Here is a 21,674-nt window from a genome sequence, read left to right as displayed (position 1 = left end):
TGGTTCTTCATGCCATGGTTGCCATTAGCAGCATATATTTTTTTTATACCATTATAAATTATGAAGACTGTTCAGGTTTTAATCTTCTATTGAGCTGGTTCTGATGGTAGGACTCTCGCCGCTGTGCTACCAGGGATGTGGTATGGGTGACCTAGGGAAAAGTAGGTAGTAGGGAGTAAGCTTGTCAAGGTACTGGTACTCAGATCACTTAGCTGATTACCTGTTGGTGTTCATAGTTTATACCACAACTTATCCTCCAGGCTCCAGCTAAGACAGCTTATATCCTGGCTGTTTGCCCTTCAGCACTTACATCGGTGTGCGGTATGAGTAAGGTCTGGTATCAATTTACTTATTTTCATTTATAGCTGCTATGTTAGTGCACTTCATTGCTCTAATGTCATGCACATCCAACTGGATTATATTGACATGGATCCCCAATTTGTTATATATTCATTTACTTGAACAAAATAGTTTATAGATGTGAAAGTAATAACCACTAAAGCGAGTTTATTAGCAATGAGCAAAAACCAGCTCATAGGCTTTTAAGAAACCAACTACTATTTTCGTATTAACTGATATCTTGTGTTCATTGTTTGCCAAGGAGCTCCGTAATTTCTTTCCTGCTTATATTTCACAACAAATAGGTATAGGAGAAATGTTTTTTACCTTTCATGATGGATTGCCATATAGGTGCTGCCATTTTTGTTGGTATCAGGCAACCTGCTGCATAAGTTATAGCGAACCGTAGTCTACCGGTTGCAACTGGCCTACCAGCCATTTGTGGTCCCAAATTGTCAAGATGTGTCTGCTAAAAAAATCGAGAATGAAAAAAAGACAGATGGACTGCCATCATATGAGTGATGTCATTTTTGTTGGTATCAGGCAACCTGCTGCATAAGTTTAGAAAACCGTATTCTACATATTACAACTGGCATCAGGCAACCTGGTGCATAAGTTTAGCAAGCCGTAGTCTACATATTACAAGTGGCATCAGGCAACCTGCTGCATAAGTTTAGCAAACTGTAGTATACATGTTACAAGTGGCTAACCGGGCATTTTTGGTGCCAAATTGTGAAGATGTGTCTGCTTGAGATTTTTTTAGTATACAAGTTACAAGTGGCTAACCGTGCATTTTTGGTCCCAAATTGTCAAGATGTGTCTGCATGAGATTTTTCTTTTTTCTTTTCGAGAATGAAAAAAAGAAAGATAGATGTGGCTGCTGGGATTCGAGCCCAGGTCTCCACGGCCACAACGTGGAATTCTCACCACTAAACTACAGCCACTTTTGTTATGCTACAGATTATGTACGAACTTTAATAATTGTTTCAAACTGAAATGAAAGAAACTTACTGCTTTCCAATCTAGTGTAGTTAAATGGCTGTAAGAGCATGTCCTGCGTGCAGATCTGTGCCTTTGTGTAATATGCCTCTGGAGGGAAAATAAAGTTCAGATGGTTTGTTTTTTCTAGGAATAACAGAAGCACTTATACCACGCCCCATAACTTTATATTGTCTGCCTGAGCAAGACAACTCCATGGCAAGTTAATTTGCATCAATACGGTTCACAAGGTTGTGCCATCAAGTTTTTCATCATATCTTCTCGTTTGTGTAATTTTCCTGCTGTTGTTCTCACTTTACGTCAATATCAAATGAACTAGATTAACTAAGGGTGCTGAACTGGGTTGCACAAATTTTGGAACTGATATGATTCTGGGCTAATATAGCACAACATGGAATGCGCAGTCAGAAGCATGTGGAAGCGTGGATGCTGTAAATTGAAAACATCACATGAAATTGACCATACCACGAGGTTCAGAATAAAGTGCACTTATTCTGCAGAATTAGTGACTTGATCGGCATACCATACCTGAGCTACCAGATTAGCTTATCTTTCTTTATTGCTGTGTGCTACATTAGTCTAATTGAATCAGCTTCAAAGCAATAATATGTAGATGCAATTCATATACATCAGACCATATTAAACATGATGAGCTCTATAATTGGCATGTGTCATCTGTCCATACTCCTTAGTGGTTTCGTTCATAGTCTAGTTATTCTGATATTTTATTTTTATCTCGTCACCTCTAAATTCCAACGCACCTTCAGAAAAGTAACTTCTAGTGCTCCTAACTTGCGCTGACTAAAGTCTAGTTGATCCTGTGTTTCTTCCAGGCATGGTTGGCATTAGCAGTACAAGAATTTGTATACTGTCGTGGATTATGGATATTGTTCAGATTTTACTCTTCTATTGATCTGCCTCTGATGGGAGGCCTCTTGATACTGCTACCAGGGATGAGGTATGCATGACACAGAGAGATGTAGGGACTAGGAAGCTTTAAGAGTTTCAAGTACTGGTCCTCAGATCACTTGGCTGATTATCTATTGGTGTTTATAGTTTATAACGCAATTAAGCCTCCAGCTAAGACAGCTAGTATCATGGCTGTTTCCACTTCAGCACTTACAGTGGGTGTGCGGTAAGCTTTAATGGTTAGTATTTAGTAAGGTCTGGTGATTATTTTACTTCTTTTCATATCTAGCAGCTAAGTAAGTGTACCTCATGGTTTTGATGTCATGCACGTCCAACTGGATTACTATGACAAAATAGTAATCACTAAGTCTGCCAGTAATCACTAAAATGAGTGTATTATCAATGAACAAAAAACACCTAATATAGTTTTAAGAAAAAAACTATTTTCTTATAATCTGATATCTCGTGTTTACTGTTTGCCATGGAGCTCCATAATTTCATGCCTGCTTATATGCCGCAACAACTTGTTATAGGAGAAAGAATTTACCTCTCATGGACTGCCATATAGGAGCTGTCATTCCTGTTGAAATCAGGTAACATGCTGCATATTTTATTATGATGTCTGCCTACAGGATGTCAGGATCAGTTCAACTCAATGGCAAATTAATTTGCAGCATAGATGCAAATTGCTGTTCAGCAAGTTTGTTATCATATTTTGGCGTTTATGCACTGAAAAGTTGAAATCTCAATTTGGTATATAGTTTTCCTGTTGTAGTTTCACTTTGTGTCAGGACTTAGGATCAAAGGAAGTAAATTAATTACTATGCTGAATTGGATAGCACAAACTCTGGAACTGATATGATTAAGGCTAATATATCAAGAAGCGGAATGGGCAATCTGAAGCACTGGGGAAGAGGGAATTGTCTAATTGTTTTGGTGTAAATTAAAAACATGACATGAACTTGACAGTACAAGAGATCCAAGATCGAACACAGTTATTCTGCAGAACCGTGACTTCATCTGCATACCTAACCTAAGCTACCAGATTAGCCCTATGATTGCCACATGCTACATTAGTCCAACTGAATCAGCTTCAAAGGGACGATAGGTAGAGGCACTTCATATATATCAGACCAGGAAAAAACTTAATGATCTGTCTAATTGGCATGCATAAATATTCTTTATTGATTTAGTTCAAAGTTTAGTCTGGTCTTTTACTTGTATTCATCACCTCGAAATTGCAACGGTCGCTCGCAAATGTAACTTCCTGTGCTCCTAATTCATTGCACTGACTGAAGTCCAGCTGATTCTGTGGTTCTTCCAGCAGTACATAAATGTTATGCCACTATGAATTTTCAAGACTGTTCCGATTTTATCTTCTATTGATCTGGTTCTGATGGTAGGCCTCTTGATGCTCTTCTACAAGGGATGTGATACGGGTGATGATGTAGGGAGAAGTAGGGGCTAGGGAGCTGTAAGCGTGTCAAGGTACTGGTAACTCAGATCACTTGACTGATTACCTGTTGGTGTTTATAGTTTATACCACAATTGATCCTCCAGGCTCCAGCTTAAGACAACTGGTGTCCTGGCTATTTGCCTTTCAGCACTTCACATGGGTATGTGGCATGCTTTTTTTTTGGTTTGAGTAAGATCTGGTAACAATTCACATATTTTCATTTATAGCTGCTTTGTTAGTGCACTTCATTGTTCTAATGTCATGCACGTCCAACTGGATTATCATGGACATGGATTTCCAATTAGTTTTATATATTCATTTACTTGAACAAAATATTTTGTAAATATGACAGTAATAATCGCTAAAACGAGTTTATTAGCAATGAGCAAAACACAGCTCATAGGATTTTAAGCATCCGATCTAAAAAAAAGCTTTTAAGCATCCAATTACTATTTTATTATAAACCGATATCTTGTGTTTAGTATTTGCCAAGGAGCTCCGTAATTTATTGTCTGCTTATATTTCACAACAACTTGGCATAGGAGAAATTTTCGTACCTCTTATGATGGATTGCCATATAAGTCCTGTCGTTTCTGCATAAGTTTATGCAAATCGTAGTCTACATGTTACAACTGGCGAACCGGGCATATTTGGTCCCAAATAGTCGAGATGTGTCTGTGCATGAGTGTTTAGTATTTGCCAAGGAGCTCCGTAACTTCTTGCATGCTTATATTTCACAACAACTTGGCATAGGAGAAAGAATTTTACCTCTTATTATGGATTACCATATAGGTCATGTCGTTTCTGTTGAAAGCAGGTAACCTGCTGCATAAGTTTAGCAAATCGTACTCTACAGGTTACAACTGCCCAACCGGGCATTTTTGGTCCCAAATTATTGAGATGTGGCTGTGCTCAAGAATATGAGATGTGTCCATTTTTGGTCCCAAATTATCGAGATGTGGCTGTGCTCAAGAATATGAAATGTGTCCGTGCTCAAGAATATGCTCAAGATTTATTTTCGAGAATGAAAAAAGATAAGAAGTTTAGCAAATCGTAGTCTACGGGTTACAACTAGCCAACCGGGCATTTTCGGTCCCAAATTATCATGATGTGGCTGTGCTCAAGATTTATTTTCGAAAATGAAAAAGTGTGGGAATTTTTGGTCCCAAATTATTGAGATGTGGCTGTGCTCAAGAATACGGAATGTGTCTGTCGTCAAGATTTATTTTCGAGAATGAAAAAAGCTAAGAAGTTCAACAAATCGTAGTCTGGGTTACAACTGGCCAACTGGGCATTTTTGGTCCCAAATTATCGAGCGCTCAAGAATACGCTCAAGATTTATTGTCGAAAACGAAAAAAAGAAGAAGATGTGCTGAGAAGTTCAGCACATCAGTTTACGGGTCATTTTTGGTCCCAGATTGTTGAGATGTGACTTCCCTCGAGAATATGCTCAAGATTTTTTTCCAAAAAAGAAAAAAAAATATGAAAATGTGGCTGCTGGGATTCGAGCCCAGGTCTCCACGGCCACAACGTGGAATTCTCACCACTAAACTACAGCCACTTTTGTGATTCTGTTTTGGTAAATGGTTTGAATACTAACCCGGTAATTGTTCGAACTGATATGAAAGGAACTTATGCTGTGTTTGGTTGCAATGAATTGAGCTCTGAATTGAATTGGCAATGGAAAACCAAATCAACCAATTCAATGGAATACCACAAAGAGTGTTTGGATGCGCGTGGTATTCAGCTACAGAATTCAGATTTCAATGGAATACCAAATCCTGTTTGGATGTCACATGTGTGGAATTGAGAGTATTTTTGACTTTGAACAATATAATATATGTAATATGAATGAAAATAACACAAATAGCAGAAAGTGGACAATTATGCTTACAAATAGTAGAAAGTAGATACATTATGTCTTACAAATAGTAGAAAGTGGATACATTATGTCTTACAAATAGTAGAAAGTGGATACATTATGTCTCACAAATAGCACACCCAGTGTGCAGCTTCTATCTAGTGTAGTTAAATGGCTGTAAGAGCACACCCTGTGTGCAGCTTTGTGCCTTTGCGTAACATGCCCCTGGAGGGGGAAAAGGTTCAGATGGTATGCATTTTTAGGAGTAACAGAAGCACATAGCACGGCATAGCTCTATGTTGTTTACCTGAGCAAGACAACTCCATGGCAATTTAATTTGCAGGAACAAAGTCCACAAGATTGTTCCATAAGGTTTGTCAAGATATTTTGTCTTTTATGTTCTAGGGTGTTGAAACCAGCATCACTCTTGATGTGCAGTTTTCACTTGGCGTCAATATCAAAGGAAGTAAACAAAAAAAAAAATTACGGGCAAAAGTAAGCAAATTAACTTGCAGTGCTCCTACAATGGAAAACTGGGGGCACCGGGGCAAAGTCCCTCGGGGCGTGGCGGCGGCGGGGGCCCTTCCTCGTCGCTGCGTGGAGAACGGCGGCCGGATCCCACCTCCTCGATGCATGGCGGAGCAGACGCGCGTGGGATGGGCGACGACGGCGGCGGCCCTCCTCCCATCGGTTGTCCCCTGGTGGACCGGCCGGCGCGGTTGGGATGGGTGGCGCTGCGGTCTCCCTCCTCTCGTCGGCTTCCCACAGCACTCCGGCAGGGCTGGTGGTGGGCGGCGGCCAGGCCCTCGGTCTGCGCCATGCCATCCACCCCCGCCTCTTGTCGGTGCGTGGAGGCGATCTCGGGCATCTTCCGCGACACGAGGGCGCCCGGGGCAGCAGCCCTGTGAAAGGATCGTATGCCGCACCTAGAGGGGGGGTGAATAGGTGCTAACCAATATTTAGTTCTTTTTCAATTTAGGCTTGACACAAAGGTAAATTCTCTAGATATGCAACTAAGTGAATTTACCTATATGACAAGATAAGCAACTAGCACGATATAGCTACACAATATAAGAGATAGAATAGGATAGAGGTAACCGAGAGTGGAGCACGCGATGACACGGAGATGATTCCCGTAGTTCCCTTTTTTTGCAAGAAGGTACGTCTACGTTTGGAGGAGTGTGGTTGCTACGAAAGCCAAACCAACAGCCACGAAGGTGTTACCACCAGAATTTAGCCAGAGCAGGAGGTGGGCCGTGATCGAAGATGGGCTTAGAAGACATGCATATGGAGTGTCTCTGAACCGGCCTTGTGCGTGAGTTTGGGCTAGTTGCCCTTTGTATCTGTATATTATGGTAGATTTCGAGATAGAGTTTAGCTCGTACACGGTTAGGATTATTCCTAAATTAGAAAGTCCACGGACTATAAATATGTATCTAGGGTTATTGAGAAAGGAAGACGATCACGTTCACAACAAACCAATCTAGGCGCATCGCCACCCCTTGTTTCGAGGGTTTCTCCCGGGTAAGCAACATGCTGCCTAGATCGCATCTTGCGATCTAGGCAGTATCAGTTTATTCGTTGTTGGTGTTGCTCGTGCTGAAGCCTTTTTGATGGCGAGCAACACCCTTATCGTAGATGTTTTGGGGCTTACGTCGGTGTTTTTTATGATATGCTTGCTTAGCTACGCTGTCCCTCAATATCTAGCTGTCCTTACACCTATCTTGGGTGTAAGGGCGGCATCTTGCTTAATCTTTGTTTAGTAGATCCAATCTGTTATAGTCGTTCCTTATTCTATAAGGTTTAGTTTGATATCTGCATGGTTAGGCCTTGCAAACGGGTTGAACGATCCGGTAGTGCGTAGGGTATGTTTTGCTGCTCCTAGAAGGGATTGTTCCGGGAATCGACTTCATGTTGGTTTTTAGGCCTCGTTTAGGACTGTTTTTTCATTATCTTTCGTATCTGCTAGGCTCAACTACGCGTAGGATGTTCCGGTTATGCGGTGAAAACCCTAGACTGTCGTAGATTGGTTTAACTTTATGTTGATAAAGCATGATCCCCATGTCATTGTAAATCCAACGTGAACCATGGGGCAATCGGCTCTTTGAGCCGATCCACGGAACAACTTAAGAGCCGATCGGGGCTCGTATTTAATGTTTACGTGTTTGCCATGCAGGAAACTAGACGAAGCAATCCATCACCTTCCTGACCAGGTATAGGTCAGGTGGCACGCCCTCGCAACCGCCAGGACGTGCGCCAGAGGCATTGCGGGCCGTCGCCCGAGGGACCAGGATCCACCAGCAGTCCTGGGAGCCTCCCGGCTCTACGGTGTTGCCCATCGCTGCTCGCCGGTGGGTTTTGGTAGGCAACACATTCTGGCACGCCCGGTGGGACACTCTACAGCAACTACGTCGACATCTGCAGCAACCATGTCTAAATCTGCGGATGAGGTGGTGGGCGAACCAGTCACATACGCCGATCTGCCGGAGGAGCACAAGAAGAAATATGATGAGATTAAAGCCATCTTGGAAGCCGATCTCATCGGCTCCTTCATGAAGACCCGTTCACATGGCATCAGGTGGAAAGGGTTCTCTCCCGAAGGTGTTCTTGATGAAGTGGATCTGTCTACCCCTTCAGAGGAACGCACCAGAGCTCTGCGCCAGGAAATTAATTACATGGTGGCTCATTCTCTACACCGTCATTCTGAGAGCTTGGTGAACGCTTTCGAGCGCGTTGCGGTTCGTGTGGTGCAGGAAATCATGAAGTATCAGTACTCTCCGTCAGGACCTACCCTAGGGACACACCAGGGAGAACTGTCGTTCCAGACCAGACCGCCGCTGCCATTCGCGCTTGCAGCTCCAGAACTGCAGGGTTCGCCGGCGTACGTCGTCTACAAGGTGGGAGGCGATCCTGGCGATTGCCAATTCCTATATGAGCCGCCTAAAGAGATCCCACATGGATACGTGTGCACATACGTGCCAGACTGCAATACCTTGGCGCGCACGAACCAGAGTGCACCATCAGGGATTCTTGGAGCAGACGCCGATAAACAGCCATGGCTAGCTAAATATGCCACAGGAACGAGTCATGAGAGCTCGGTCCCTGCAGTTCATACCATGGAACAGATCAGCACCATCTTGAGGGATCAGTTCGGCATCCTGCCGAAGAGGAAAACAATCGGCTATTCCAAGCCGTACCCCGACGAGTATGATTTGATCCCGCTGCCACCAAAGTATCGGCTCCCTGAATTCTCAAAGTTCAATGGATCAGAAGGGTCTAGCTCAATAGAACACGTGAGCCGATATTTGGCGCAGTTGGGCATGATTTCAGCATCGGACCCGTTACGTGTAAGGTTTTTTGCACAATCTCTCACGGGACCAGTCTTTGGGTGGTATACCTCATTGCCACCAAACTCAGTCCGGACATGGAAGCAGCTGGAAGAACAGTTTCATGTTCAATATCACTCAGAAGCTGCCGAGGCTGGTATTGCCGATCTAACGTAGGTACGGCAGAAGCGGGGAGAAACGGTGTCGGAATACATTCGAGCGTTTCGGGGCTGTCAGAAACCGATGTTATTCGGTTCGTTTAACTGAGAAAGAAGCAGTCGATCTGGCAGCATTGGGCCTCGCAACGCCGATCAAGGATCTGACTTTCCAAGTAGAGTACAGTTCATTGGCGCACATGGTCCAGAAACTAACATCGTATGAACGGCGTCACCCTGAATTGTACCAGGACAAGTTCAAGCGTCCGATAGCCCTGGTCGAGACAGAAGAAGCTGAAGATTCTGCAGAAGACCTGGAGGTAGCCGTGGCTGAATGGGCTCGGGGGGCAGCTCCCGTGTCCTGCAAATGGGTAAAACCACAAGGGCCTGCAAAAGGGTTTGACTTCGATGTGACCAAGACTGAGCAGATATTTGATTTATTGCTAAAGGAAAAACAGCTGAAGTTACCCGAAGGCCATAAAATCCCTACGGCGCAAGAAATGAACGGGAGACCGTACTGCAAGTGGCATCACTCGTCCACCCATACCACCAATGACTGCAAAGAGTTTCGTCGGCAGATCCAAACGGCGATAGAACAAGGCCGATTGATCTTTGGGCAGTTTACCATGAAAGTGGACACACATCTGTTCCCTGGCGTCAACATGGTGGAACTCAATCACCCCACGGGGCATCCGTCACGTTTCTCATTTGATATTAACATGGTAGGGCCTGTACGCCACCATGGCAAGGATAAAGAGGAAAGCAGTCATGCCCGTGGCAAAGAAAAGGAGGAGGCCGACCCACGCGATCGGCCCCGCTATGATGACAGACGGTACCTCACAGAGGAACAAGTAAGAAGCGTGCGATATCAACGACCGTTTTCAGCACATTTGCTTAACAAATATGAACGTTAGTATGACCGATGTCAGCAGTACGACTGAGGAGACGACAGTTATAGTCGGTCTGACGTGGACAAAGGAAGGTATCGTCGGTATGATAGAGACGACGAAGGGTATGAGCGCCGCGCTAAGGGGAGGTCAAGGGAGCAGGAAGACATGGATAGACACTGGGATTGTCCTTTCTTCAAACATTGCTGGGATGCAGGAATGAGCCGATTGCCTACAATCGACAATTGCCCAGAGTGTAGACGACAGAAGAAGAACGTAGGAGAAGTTTCAGTTTTCAAGCGTCTAGGGCCTCTCCCACGACAGAACAAACGAGCTGAGTCATCTCAAGATGAAGACTTTGAGGAATCGGAAGATGAAGAAGAGCATGAGGATAGATACCACCGGCCAAGGTGGTGTCCCGATGGACTCGGCCACTCCCGAAGCATAGGGTTCAGCGTCTACGTGGCTTGGAGCAAGCCGAGGCGCAATACCCGCACACGTTGAGGAAAGTGCGGCCCGATCTGGCCGTGAAAATTCAGCAAACTTTGGACGAGGAGAATCGTCCACGGAAGAAAGAATGGCGCCCCAAGCAGGCAAAAGCCGATGCGAGTGCATCGGCTGGCACAAACATGGTGTTCATACTTCCCTCGGAGTTTCGAGCTCCGAAGCGAAGAAGTGCCGATAGCACAGTTTGATTGCGGTCCACGGCCAGTTATCTTTGAAAGCCCCGAGAAAAGGGCTACAAACACTTGAAGGCCCTATACCTAAAAGGTTATATCAATGGACGAGCCCGTCGGCAAGATGCTTGGTTGACACGGGAGCGGCGATCAACATAATGCCATACTCCATGTTACGGCGTTTGGGACGCTCTAACGCAGATCTGATCAAAACCAACATCACACTAAGCGACTTCAACGGCCAAGCATCAGAGACGCAAGGCGTTTTGAACGTGGATTTAACCGTAGGCCGAAAGACCATCCCTACATCGTTCTTCATCGTCGACAGCAAAAGCACCTACGTTGTCCTGCTAGGGAGGGATTGGATTCACGCCAACTGCTGCATCCCATCTACAATGCACCAGTGCCTGATACAATGGGATGGAGATGAAGTGGAGGTCGTCCATGCAGACGACTCGATCGAGGTCTCAATAGCTGGCATGAATATTTGGGACTCGGGAGACCAAGAGCCGCTCTCTGGAATCAGTTTGGACGGCTGTGATCGCATCGAGGTGACAAAAAACGGGGTGAGGCTGGTCTTATCCACCGGCCTGACCGAGTAGCAAGAGCAATATCCATCGACGTGCGTGGCAAGGCCGATCCCTGCGATCGGCCCCAAAAAATAAAAAGCGAGGATCTCACCTCAAGCATGTCACGTAGTCGTATTTGGGAGACTCCCTCCTGTAGTCCTGTAGAGGAGCACAGATAAGTTGTAAACCTTCATTGAGCAATGCAATCAACATGGAGGCCAATTCCAGCAATCGGCCAAAATTATCCTCAATCACCATGGATTCTAGCAATTAAAGCTAGGGTATGGGTTTACATCAGCTGATGAGCTAGCAGAGATTGATAGCAAAACCCAGCCGATGGTCAAGTACAGTTCCTGGAATCAGATAACTAGAGAGCCGATATCTTCAATTACTTGAAGGATTCGGCTCGGGGGGCACCTAATATGGAATAACGGACAATGAAATATGGGGCCGAGGCACGAAATCGGCCAGTAAAAAAAAATATACACACAACAGCAGGATACAAGCTCTAGAGGTACAAGCTCAAATTGAGCAGTTATCAGGTTACATAGGGATGCTTTACTAAAGGAATGCCTCAAGGGCATGGAGGGCGTCAACACGAACACGATCCACCTCGGCGATCTCGGCATCATCATCTTCGTCCTTGCCTGTCACCAGCTGCTTGTTCAAGGCGCGTATTTCGGCCAGATCAGTTTTCAGTTTAGCTTTGAGGCCTTCTGCTTCCTCGTGGGAGTGGGCGATAAGAGCTTCCTTAGCTTGGATGAGTTGTTTGGTTGCCCTGACCCTCTCTTCAAGGGCCTCCAACTCCTTTCGCAAGGTCTCAAGTTCGAGCGATGCGACGGAGGTGTCGGTTTGGCGTCCAAAGCTGCCTTTTTCTCATTAAGCCGTTGACATTTGTCTGCAATATCGGCTTTCAACGGGAGCTGAGTGTGGCGTAGGTCGATTCTCTGACGAGCCAATGTCACCCTTGACCTGTAGGCAGACAAAGTCACAACTGGCCAGAGTTTCACCTGCAACGTCACCGGGAGATGAGACTGGATGTCTTCAAGGATACTCTTCACTTCCCCGGGGTTTTTAACCAATGTCTCAATGGAGGAGGAGAGCAGGGCCTTGAGATGCTGGAGTTGACCATGTGTAGTGCTAGGTCCTGACTCTTCGCTTACTTTAGCAGTAGCCGGTTCGATGGATTCAGGGTCGAACGTTAGTAAGCTTGAGAGGTCATAACACTGACAAGCAACAGAAACAATGTCAGTATACAGCGAAAGAGAAGGGTAAAGCTAAGGGAAGGGAGTATACTTCTCCTAAGACCAGAGGAACAGCCGATGATGAGTTGATCGGCTCTTGTGTTTCTGCTGAGGGCTTGGCCAAGTTGGCAATCTTGTCAGCTACACTTGTAGAAGTTGCTAAGTCCAGGGTGGCGGATGACATCGTTACCTCCTCGACTTCCCCACTAGAGGTGTCATCAGTCTGCAAAGGAAGTGGTTAGCCGATGGGAACAGCAATGGGTTAGCATGAAATATGGATCAGGGAGAGTTTGGAGGGTAATTACATTCGAAATCTCCTGGTTTAATGAAGAGGCTTGCAGTTCCTTACGAGCTCTCTTGATGCATCGGCTTTTCGTGCGTAGACCGCCTGCCCTCGCTTTGATGGGAGCTCGGGAAGCGGCAGGTTCAGGAGGCTGACCTTTTCTTGGAAGCCGACGGTGGCGAGTCTGGCTGGCTTTGCGTGGTGGTTTTCCCAGAATTGCCCGAGCTCGATTCCCTACGACTGGACCGTGTATCCTCGCTGGAGTTTTCTTCAGTAGAGGCCTGTACAGGAAATACGAGCATTTTGCAGAGGTCTAGAAGGATAGATGAAATCAGCCAAGGCATGGATCAGCTTACATGCAAACTCTCTTGAGATGGAACAGGGTGTTGGCGTTTCAAGGTCTTCCTGGCAGCTACTTTCCTCACTACTGTCCTCGCCTTGACTGAAGCTCGGGGGGCAGCTGGCCCAGAAGATACTCTGCGCTTGGAAGCCGATTTTGGTGAAATCGGCTGGCTCTGCATCACAACCTTTTTCAAGGGTGGTGGGTTTTTGCGAAGAGGACCACCGGAGCTGGTGGGAGGAATCCGAAGGGGGAGCCGTCATCATGTACAGGTTCTGGACCATCTTGTTGCTGCAAGAAGACAGAGCAAGGTTGTAAAAAGAAAAGAAATCATTTGTAAGCCACTTCAAGAAAATTTGTGGGTAGTGGTACCTGTTCTGCAGGGATATCATACTCGGCATCAAGTTGTTTCAGCAACGGTCCCAGAGCTCTCCTAAAGGCATGAGTCTTCCACATTGGCCACCAGGTCTCAAAGCCATCAGTTGATGAGGTAAAAGAGAGGTTGTGAGGAACTGGGATGGCTAGAGCATCAAAGAAGGAGTAACATCTCTGACCGGTGAGGACATCAGGCAAATCAGCTCTGCTCTCTGTTAGATCGTGGAGGAAGAAATGGGGAGATACCTGCCCAAGACCAAACTGCCGGGCTGCTATGACCGGCTGATAAGACTCATAACCAGGTTTGATGATCCTGTTAGAGGTGCTCATGCCAACTGGAAGGAAGCAGGGACGGATCATGATGGAATACAATTGCCAGTGCTTGGCGTCATCGGCAAAGTTGTCTAGCCTGAAGGAGACTGGATTTTCAAAATTTTCACACTCCGTATACGGGAAGAAGAGAGGATTGTCCAGGCCTTGGTAGAAAATTCTGAACCACTCCAATGCTTCCTTGAGGATCAGTTTGCTACCTGGGAGGCTATATAGGGCTTGGCCGTAGCTAGTGCATCGGATTGGCTTCCCGTTAGTATCTGGAAAGGTGCAAGTGACCAAAGGTGGAAAGTTCGGGACATGGTTCTAGAAATACAGCTGAGCCCATAACTGAATAAACCACCAGGGACCTCCTGTTTTGACTGTCTTTTGGGAAAACAGTTTGACAGACATTAGTTGGAGATATCGATAGACCTCCCCAAGGAATAGTTTGTCGATGCCAAGCTGGGTGCCTTTGGCAAGTTCATAGGCCAAGGAAAGGTAATTCTTGGTTGGAGCAAGTGAAGGGCCACAAAATATGAAGTGTTCCAACCAGAAATTCAGGAAGGCCGTGTGTTCTTTCTCTGTTACAGGGCCTTTGTTTTTCATGTGACGTCGAAGATAAGCACCCCAGTTTGTGCACTCTGTTTTGGAAGAGAGTGTGAAAGGGACCTTTGGCAGCATAAAAGCAGAGGGGCTTGGGGATGCAATGTCCAGACCAGTGATCATGGCCACATCTAGTAGAGTTGGTGTCATGGGGCCGTGGCCGAACATGAAGCAGTTCAGAGCATCTGACCAGAAGTAGCCGATGGTTTTTAGAAGATTTTCATGTTTCTCAAGGGGAGATAGTGATAAAGATAGAGCATCGGCTATTCCTGCGGTCTCCCATTTGGCATAATGCATCTTGGATACTCTACTGTACCATGATACCCAATCTTCAGGAGGGTTAGGCCAGGTGATGTCTACGGGTGCTTCTATTCTTGTAGACAGTGTTGGGCCTCCAAGAGCAGAGGTTTGTAGAACAGCAGCAAGTTTCCCTTAAGTGGATCACCCAAGGTTTATCGAACTCAGGGAGGAGGAGGTCAAAGATATCCCTCTCATGCAACCCTGCAACCACAAAGCAAGAAGTCTCTTGTGTCCCCAACACACCTAATAGGTGCACTAGTTCGGCGAAGAGATAGTGAAATACAAGTGGTATGAATGAATATGAGCAGTAGTAACGGCGCCTGGAAAAGTGCTTTGCTGTCCGGGACTGGCGTGTGGTTGATGGTGGTAATATTGCGGGTAGTATAAATGCGGTAAAACGAGTAAACAAGCAGCGATAGCGATATTTAGGAACAAGGCCTAGGGATCATACTTTCACTAGTGGACACTCTCAACATTGATCACATAACAGAATAAATAAATAGATGCTAGACTCTACACCCTCTTGTTGGATGATGAACACCACTAAGCTGTGTAGGATTACACGAACCCTCAATGCCGGAGTTAACAAGCTCCACAATATTCAATGTTCATGTTTAAATAACCTTAGAGTGCATGACGGATCAACATAACCAAACCAAGTACTAACATAGCATGCACTACTTGTCACCTTCACACTACGAAAGGAGGCATAGATCACATCAATACCATCATAGCAATAGTTAACTTCATAATCTACAAGAGATCACAATCATAGCCTACGCCAAGTACTACACGATGCACACACTTGTCACCATTACACCGTGCGGGAGGAATAAACTATTTTAATAACATCACTAGAGTAGCACGCAGATATATTGTGATACAAAACACATTGCAATCATAAAGAGATATAAATAAGCACTTCACTATGCCATTCATAACGGTGAATAAGTATTCCGTGAAATATAGCCTAAGAGACCCACACGGTGCACACACTTGTCACCTTTACACACGTGGGACAAGGAGTCTCCGGAGATCACATAAGTAAAATCCACTTGACTAGCATAATGACATCTAGATTACAAGCATCATCATATGAATCTCAATCATGTAGGGCAGCTCATGAGATTATTGTATTGAAGCACATAGGAGAGAGATTAACCACATAGCTACCGGTACAGCCCTTAGCCTCGATGGAGAACTACTCCCTCCTCATGGGAGACGGCAGCGTTGATGAAGATGGCGGTGGTGTCGATGGAGAAGCCTTCGGGGCACTTCCCCATCCGGCGGCGTGCCGGAACGGAGACTCCTGTCCCCCGGATCTTGGCTTCGCGATGGCGGCGGCTGCTGGAAGGTTTCTCGTACCGTGGCTTTTCCGTCTCGAGGTTTTAGGTCGGGGACCTTTAAATAGGCGAAGAGGCGGAGTCGGAGGGTCGACGAGGCGGTGACACGGTAGGGCGGCGCGGCCGAGGCCCGGGCCGCGCCGGCCTATCATCCGGTGGGCTGTGGCCCCCCTCGGCCTCTCTCGGGTGTTCGGAAGCTTCGAGTGATCCTAAGATGCTTGGGCGTTGATTTCGTCCGATTCCGAGAATATTTCCTTACTAGGATTTACTGAAACCAAAACAGCAGAAAACAGACAGCGGCCCTTCGGCATCTCGTCAATAGGTTAGTTCCGGAAAACGCATAATAATGACATAAAGTATGCATAAAACATGTAGATATCATCAATAATGTGGCATGGAACATAAGAAATTATCGATACATCGGATACGTATCACGGTGTCACAGTAGGGCGGCGCGGCCAAGGCCTGGGCCGCGCCAGCCTATCATCTGGTGGGCCTGTGGCCCCCCTCTGGCCTCTCTCGGGTGTTCTGGAAGCTTCGAGTGATCCTAAGATGCTGGGCGTTGATTTCGTCCGATTCCGAGAATATTTCCTTACTAGGATTTCGAAACCAAAAGCGGCAGAAAACGAGAGCCGACCCTTCGGCATCTCGTCAATAGGTTAGTTCCGGAAAACGCATAAATATGACATATAATGTGTATAAAACATGTAGATATCATCAATAATGTGGCATGGAACATAAGAAATTATCGATACGTCGGAGACGTATCGGCATCCCCAAGCTTAGTTCTGCTCGTCCCGAGCAGGTAAACGATAACAAAGATAATTTACTGGAGTGACATGCCATCATAACCTTGATCATACTATTGTAAGCATATGTAATGAATGCAGCGATCAAAACAATGGTAATGACATGAGTAAACAAATGAATCATAAAGCAAAGACTTTTCATGAATAGTACTTCAAGACAAGCATCAATAAGTCTTGCATAAGAGTTAGCTCGTAAAGCAATAAATCAGAGTAAAGGTATTGAAGCAACACAAAGGAAGATTGAGTTTCAGCGGTTGCTTTAAACTTATAACATGTATATCTCATGGATATTGTCAATGTAAAGTAATATAACAAGTGCAATATGCAAGTATGTAGGAATCAATGCACAGTTCACACAAGTGTTTGCTTCTTGAGGTGGAGAGAGATAGGTGAACTGACTCAACATAAAAGGTTAAAGAATGGCCCTTCGCAGAGGTAAGCATTGATTGCTATATTTGTGCTAGAGCTTTGGTTTTGAAAACATAAAGAGAGCATTAAAGTAAAATTTTGAGAGGTGTTTGTTGTTGTCAACGAATGGTAGTGGGCACTCTAACCCCCTTGCCAGACAAACCTTCAAAAAGCGGCTCCCATGAATTATTTTTATTTTTGGGTGGCACCCCTTCCAGCCTTTCTTTCACAAACCATGGCTAACCGAATCCTCGGGTGCCTGCCAACAATCTCATACCATGAAGGAGTGCCTTTTTATTTTAGTTTTATTATGATGACACTCCTCCCCACCTTTGCTTTCTCAAGCCATGGCTAACCGAATCCTTCGGGTGCCGTCCAACAATCACATACCATGGAGGAGTGTCTATTTAGGTTAATTAATTTGGGACCGGGAATCCCATTGCCGGCTCTTTATGCAAAATTATTGGATAAGCGGATGAAGCCACTAGTCCATTGGTGAAAGTTGCCCAACAAGAATGAAAGATAAACACCACATACTTCCTCATGAGCTATAAAACATTGACACAAATCGAGAGGTGATAAATTTTGAATTATTTAAAGGTAGCACTCAAGCAATTTACTTTGGAATGGCGGAGAAATACCATGTAGTAGGTAGGTATGGTGGACACAAATGGCATAGTGGTTGGCTCAAGGATTTTGGATGCATGAGAAGTATTCCCTCTCAATACAAGGTTTAGGCTAGCAAGGTTATTTGAAACAAACACAATGATGAACCGATGCAGCAAAACTCACATAAAAGACATATTGTAAACATTATAAGACTCTACACCGTCTTCCTTGTTGTTCAAACTCAATACTAGAAATTATCTAGACTTTAGAGAGACCAATTATGCAAACCAAATTTTAGCAAGCTCTATGTATTTCTTCATTAATGGGTGCAAAGTATATGATGCAAGAGCTTAAACATGAGCACAACAATTGCCAAGTATCAAATTATCCAAGACATTTTATCAATTACTACATGTAGCATTTCCCGTTTCCAACCATATAACAATTAACGAAGCGAGTTTCAACCTTCGCCATGAACATTAAAAGCTAAGAACACATGTGTTCATATGAACCAGCGGAGCGTGTCTCTCTCCCACACAAGCATTTATTCAGAGAATGAAAATAACAAAACGAAAATAAAAGCACACGAGACACTCCAAGTAAAGTACATAAGATGTGACCAGAATAAAAATATAGTTTCAAGAGAAGAAACTCGATAAGTTGTCGATGAAGAAGGGGATGCCTTGGGCATCCCCAAGCTTAGATGCTTGAGTCTTCTTGAAATATGCGGGGATGATCCACGGGGGCATCCCCAAGCTTAGACTCTTCACTCTTCTTGATCATAGTATATCATCCTCCTCTCTTGACCCTTGAAAACTTCCTCCACACCAAACTCAAAACAAACTCATTAGAGGGTTAGTGCATAATCAAAAATTCACATGTTCGGAGGTGACACAATCATTCTTAACACTTCGGACATTGCACAAAGCTACTTGGAAGGTAATGGAACAAAGAAATCCATCCAACACGGCGAAAGAGGCAATGCGAAATAAAAGGCAGAATCTGTCAAAACGGAATAGTCCGTAAAGATGAATTTTATTGAGGCACCGAGACTTGATCAAATGAAAATGCCCAAATTTAATGAAAGTTGCTTACATATCTGAGGATCACGCACGTAAATTGGCAGATTTTTCTGAGCTACCTACATAGAGGCAGGTCGAAATTCGTGACAGCAAGAAATCTGTTTCTGCGTAGTAATCCAAATCTAGTATTGACTTTACTATCAAAGACTTTACTTGGCACAACAATGCAATAAAATAAGGATAAGGAGAGGTTGCTACAGTAGTAACAACTTCCAAGACTCAAATATAAAACAAAATTGCTGTAGTAGAATAAACACATGGGTTATCTCCCAAGAAGTTCTTTCTTTATAGCCATTAAGATGGGCTCAGCAGTTTTAATGATGCACTCCCAAGAAATAGTAATTGAAACAAAAGGGAGCATCAAAAAGAAAATTCAAAACAAATTTAAGCCTAACATTCTTCCTATGAAAAGGAATCTTGTAAATAAACAAGTTCATGAAGAGCAAAGTAACAAGCATAAGAAGATAGAACAAGTGTAGCTTCAAAAATTTCAGCATGTACTACAAGAGATCATAATCTACAAGAGATCACAATCATAGCCTACGCCAAGTACTACACGATGCACACACTTGTCACCATTACACCGTGCGGGAGGAATAAACTACTTTAATAACATCACTAGAGTAGCACGCAGATATATTGTGATACAAAACACATTGCAATCATAAAGAGATATAAATAAGCACTTCACTATGCCATTCATAACGGTGAATAAGTATTCTGTGAAATATAGCCTAAGAGACCCACACGGTGCACACACTTGTCACCTTTACACACGTGGGACAAGGAGTCTCCGGAGATCACATAAGTAAAATCCACTTGACTAGCATAATGACATCTAGATTACAAGCATCATCATATGAATCTCAATCATGTAGGGCAGCTCATGAGATTATTGTATTGAAGCACATAGGAGAGAGATTAACCACATAGCTACCGGTACGGCCCTTAGCCTCGATGGAGAACTACTCCCTCCTCATGGGAGACAGCAGCGTTGATGAAGATGGCGGTGGTGTCGATGGAGAAGCCTTCAGGGGCACTTCCCCGTCCGGCGGCGTGCCGGAACGGAGACTCATGTCCCCCGGATCTTGGCTTCGCGATGGCGGCGGCTCGGAAGGTTTCTCGTACCGTGGCTTTTCCGTCTCGAGGTTTTAGGTCGGGGACCTTTAAATAGGCGAAGAGGCGGAGTCGGAGGGTCGACGAGGCGGTGACACGGTAGGGCGGCGCGGCCAAGGCTGGGCCGCGCCGGCCTATCATCCGGTGGGCTCGTGGCCCCCCTACGGCCTCTCTCGGGTGTTCGGAAGCTTCGAGTGATCCTAAGATGCTTGGGCGTTGATTTCGTCCGATTCGAGAATATTTCCTTACTAGGATTTACGAAACCAAAAACAGCGAGAAAACGAGAGCGGCCCTTCGGCATCTCGTCAATAGGTTAGTTCCGGAAAATGCATAAATATGACATATAATGTGTATAAAACATGTAGATATCATCAATAATGTGGCATGGAACATAAGAAATTATCGATACGTCGGAGACGTATCACCAGGCTCGTAAGCAGTCGGCCCAAGAAGTTAGATCTGAAGTCTGGTTCACGAAAGGGATTCTATTGGCCTCACATGAAATCAAATGGGCAGGACTCTCGGTAGAACGAGGACCGAGACAGAGAGAATTTGGAAGAGAAGGATGCGGCAGCGAATGTACGATACCTAAAATTAATGACGGGATGAGATATTAATTCAGATGTTGGCTGTTAATTCTAACACCATGGTCGGACGGCAGGAGCGGTTGAGGATTACCTTCGAGCGAGAAACCGTGGCGTTGGCGTTGGATAATTCCGCCATTGGATTCGCTGCGGGGTTGAATCTGCGCGATTGAGATCTAAAATTCGCGTGGCCGTGAGTTGGATCTGTTCGAGCGGCGATTTGGAGATCTGAGTTTGCTCTCTCAGATAAGGGTTGCGAGGTTACCGTTTGAATAGGCAAGCGATTTGGCCTTACTCGCGTTTTATGGTAAAGGCCGATGCGATGCCATCGGCTCTTGGCGCGTTGACTTGTTGTGACAATCGGCAAAACTAATATGAAAGCAAAATCGGCATAGAAACATTTTCTTCATTAATAAAGAGGATTTTTACAGAGAAGAGCCGATTGCTCAAGGAAGGAAGAACAAAAGGAGAGCCGATTCCTACTACTAGTCCTATGCTAGTAGTCCCTATCTAAGGGCCGTCGCTGCCCTCGTCGTCGCCGTCGTGGCTGCCGTCGGCGCTGCTGCCAGCGAGCTCCTCGTCGGCTGCTGCCGTAGCCCTCGGCGAGGGCTTCTTCCTCCTCCTCGTCGTCGTCGTCATCCGACCGGCGCGGAAGCGCTTCGCCGGCGGCTCGTCGGAGGAGGTGTCATCCTCCTCTTCCTCCCCTTCGTCGGAGGAGGTGAAGTCGTCCCACGAGAAGCGGTCGTCCTCGCTCCCCGCCTCCAGCTCCCCGTCAACGAGGAATTGGAGGTCGCCTTCCCCGTCGGTCAAGGACTTGTCGTCCTCGAACCAGACGGAGGAATCGTGGTCCTCCTTGTCCCATGTCGTTGGGGCAAGGATATCGTGCGCCGCCAGCGAGCCCCACTCTGGCGTCGGCTCGCGAGAAGAGGAGGATAGGGAAGAAAAATCCGAGGAGGTAGAAGACGAGGAGGAGGAGTCCATGGAGCAGGGGAGGGCTTTTCGATGGCTAGTACGGAGCAAGGGGATGAACGAGCGAACTGCTCGACGCGGTTAAATAAAGGGGATATAGTGTAGATTTAATGCTGCGG

The 21,674-nt window shown here is 45.4% G+C and overlaps 2 non-coding genes across 2 annotated transcripts; both read right to left on the bottom strand.

Moving 5' to 3' along the window:
- Window positions 1-1,211: 1,211 nt before the first annotated feature.
- TRNAH-GUG lies at window positions 1,212-1,283 on the bottom strand. Its single transcript has one exon. It is a non-coding gene; the product is annotated as a tRNA-His (tRNA).
- Window positions 1,284-5,192: 3,909 nt separating this feature from the next.
- Window positions 5,193-5,264, bottom strand: TRNAH-GUG. The gene has a single exon. It is a non-coding gene; the product is annotated as a tRNA-His (tRNA).
- Window positions 5,265-21,674: the final 16,410 nt, after the last annotated feature.

This window comes from Lolium rigidum, chromosome 3, assembly GCF_022539505.1.
Source record: "Lolium rigidum isolate FL_2022 chromosome 3, APGP_CSIRO_Lrig_0.1, whole genome shotgun sequence".
Classification (NCBI taxonomy): domain Eukaryota; kingdom Viridiplantae; phylum Streptophyta; class Magnoliopsida; order Poales; family Poaceae; genus Lolium; species Lolium rigidum.
This window is presented reverse-complemented; position numbering and strand designations above follow the sequence as displayed.